The 3,098-nt window shown below is 39.8% G+C and overlaps 1 pseudogene; it reads right to left on the reverse strand.

Annotated features, from left to right (window-relative positions):
- Positions 1 to 958: 958 nt before the first annotated feature.
- On the reverse strand, positions 959 to 2,248 carry LOC148041618 (uncharacterized; annotated as a pseudogene).
- Positions 2,249 to 3,098: the final 850 nt, after the last annotated feature.

The raw sequence follows: 3,098 nt of genomic DNA on the forward strand, positions 1-3,098 counted from the left end.
CTTGAGTCTAGTGGAAGAACATTTGCAAGATAATGTAAGTACTATCACACATTAAAAATTTCTAGTGCATTCAAAAAATTATAACAATTTATGCTAAGTTGAGTTTTAATCAAATTATGCAAAACTACAAATGTGTAAATTATAATGTCTGTCATCTTCAAAGTAAAAATACGAAATAAAAGGTTTAAAATTACAATTTATGTTGAATCTTACTTCTCTTATGCTGTTCTTGCCTTTGGGCATCTTATTTTTGACCCTTGCCCTTGTGTTATCTCATGAATGATCTCCACTAATTTGGCTTGAGATATAAGAAGGAGATTTCTCTACTTAGGATCTACAAAATTAGATGGGTCAAGTAGTTTCTTACATCTTCATCTCACCCTCTTTAGAGTGTCAGAGTCCTTATTCACCATAGTCACTCGATATGCATATGCTGTGATATGGCAAATGTTATGAAGGAATCCTTTGCTTCTTTGCAATCTCTTGAAAATTGATCACTCTATCCTTCCAAAATTATTTACATGTCCCAATGCATGAAAATCTCCTTAAGAGCCTCTAAAAGGGAGGGTTTGGGACACAACACATTTTTGAGATTTCCAACACACACACACACACACACACACACACACACACACACACACACACACACACACACACACACACACACACACACACACACACACACACACACACACACACACACACACACACACACACACACACACACACACACACACACACACACACACACACACACACACACACACACACACACACACACACACACACACACACACACACACACACACACACACACACACACACACACACACACACACACACACACACACACACACACACACACACACATTTTTGTGGTAATATCCAATGCAATATATTTATGTGCTCACAAATTTACCAGCTGGGGACCCCCAGAAAAGGGGGCTATCCCAAACTATCAGAAACATAAAAAGAAAAGCTCTATGCAAGAAGCGTCCATGTCACCCTCATAGCTAGCATCATATAGAGATTGCCGCAGTGAGGCTTGGAAGGATTCATATTGCTGGTGATTTTGGCAACCCAAGTATGCCAAATTATGATCACTCCAGATTGTCCAAAGAGTCGAATATCTCACCCAAAAAAGAAAGAGTGAGTTTTGAGACAAAGAACGCATAAATCTGCCAAAGAGCCAGACATGTGTCCCAAAGCTATGACTTGGGAAACGAAGCTGAAGAGAATCTGAAATTCTCCTGAGGAGGATCCTGGAACAAGGACAATGCCAAAATAAATGAGGGACAGTCTTTGAGGGAGCCAAACATCTTAGACTTGTGGATGATGCAATGTGACGTTTAGCAAGTGTGACCCCCACTGACAGTGTGCCTGTCAAACATCTCCAAAGAAAAAGCCTTTGTTTCAGTGGCATTTTACACTTCCAGGGCATCCTAAGATTCTTCCGCCACCATGCAAGAGACTTCGTTAAGTGCCACAGAGAATTAGCATGCTGCTGAATCCATGGGGCAGGCTGAAGAAGCTTGTATAATTTGATGGAAGTTAAGGCAGAAAGAGAGACATGACGAATGCATGTAGTAGATGGCTGTAATTGCCAATCCATAAGCCTGTTTGTATCAAGCATAGGTGGAATTGGTAGAAAGGGATGCAGTAAATCAGTAAATTTCTTCCATATAAACCTATGATGCATTCCCAATGCATAAGAGGTCATGGCCCGAGGAAAGGATACAGTATATCCCTGATCATCCACCACATCCTATATGTACCTAATTCCTAGTTTCATAAGATTGTATGCCCGAACAAGTTCCTGTAAAGGAAGAGGAATGTAAAAAATGTCACTCCAATGAATGCTTTCTTTTTGCATGGAGTTTGTCCCCAAACAACTATCAGGAGCCCATTTGACCTTAGAGAGAACCTGTTTCCAAACAAGTATCAAAGCAGTAGAGAAAGGACAGCTAGGTATTCTGCCCACAAATATGCCAATGACAACCTCCTAGAAATTCGTAATCCAATGACCATATGTAGAAGTGCTCATGCTAGCACACATGGATGCTAGCATACAAGTCCACGGTTGTTGTTGATGGAAGAAAGTATGCAACATGGTAGCCTTCCTTGCAAGGACATGATATCTTATATTGAGGATAGTTAGTCCACCATGCATCCTTGGAGAGCATACCATTTCCATCCTCATGAGTGTCAATGCTTTCACAGCAGCTTTTGTCTTCCATAGCATCTCCATAGCTTGAGACATAAAAGCGGAGATATCCCTGGATGACCAATGCAACAAAGGCAAATAGAACTGGACATAACACACACACACACACACACGCACACGCACGCACGCGCGCACGCGCGCGTGCGCACGCACACAGGCATGCGCACACGTACACGCACACGCACTCACGTACACACACACACACACACACACACACACACACACACACACACACACACACACACACACACACACACACACACACACACACACAACTTTTTTCATTTTCTTTCCAAATGCTATGCATGTCAAAACCATCTTTTTTGCCTGAAGTTGTAAAGAAAAATAGGAAGGAAAGCAAATTATTTAGTGTTTAATGTTTAGATTTTATATTATCTTCAAAAAAATATAAAAATGTACTTTTAACATGACTCCAATAATCCAAAAAATGATACTTGATTCACCTTCTAATTCTTCATCCAATGAAACAACTTTCTCTTTGTGTTTAGACCTTCGCTTTGTTGTACCAACCTCATTTGATTCACTTATATTACCTACGCAATATAAAGTCAACAAAATAATACTTTAATAAATTGACTCGTCAAATGAAAATCCTAAACTCTATCATTCATGAAAATTGGCTTACCCTTGCTATGCTTCAACGCATCATCTATTGTGGGGATATTCTTTCGTTTTCCCATGGACTTTTTCTTCATTGTAGTATCAACAGTTGCATCACTAATGGCACCTAAGTAGTGTGAAGTCAACACAATATAATATCATATTCATGCAAATTAGAAATAAGGCTACTTGGATCAAACTAAAAATTTGCATTCCATCCAATATACCCTTTGCCATGCTACCACCACAAGTC

Source organism: Lygodium microphyllum, chromosome 1 (assembly GCF_053477565.2).
Source record: "Lygodium microphyllum isolate KBCC chromosome 1, Lygodium_microphyllum_v1.1.10, whole genome shotgun sequence".
Lineage (NCBI taxonomy): Eukaryota > Viridiplantae > Streptophyta > Polypodiopsida > Schizaeales > Lygodiaceae > Lygodium > Lygodium microphyllum.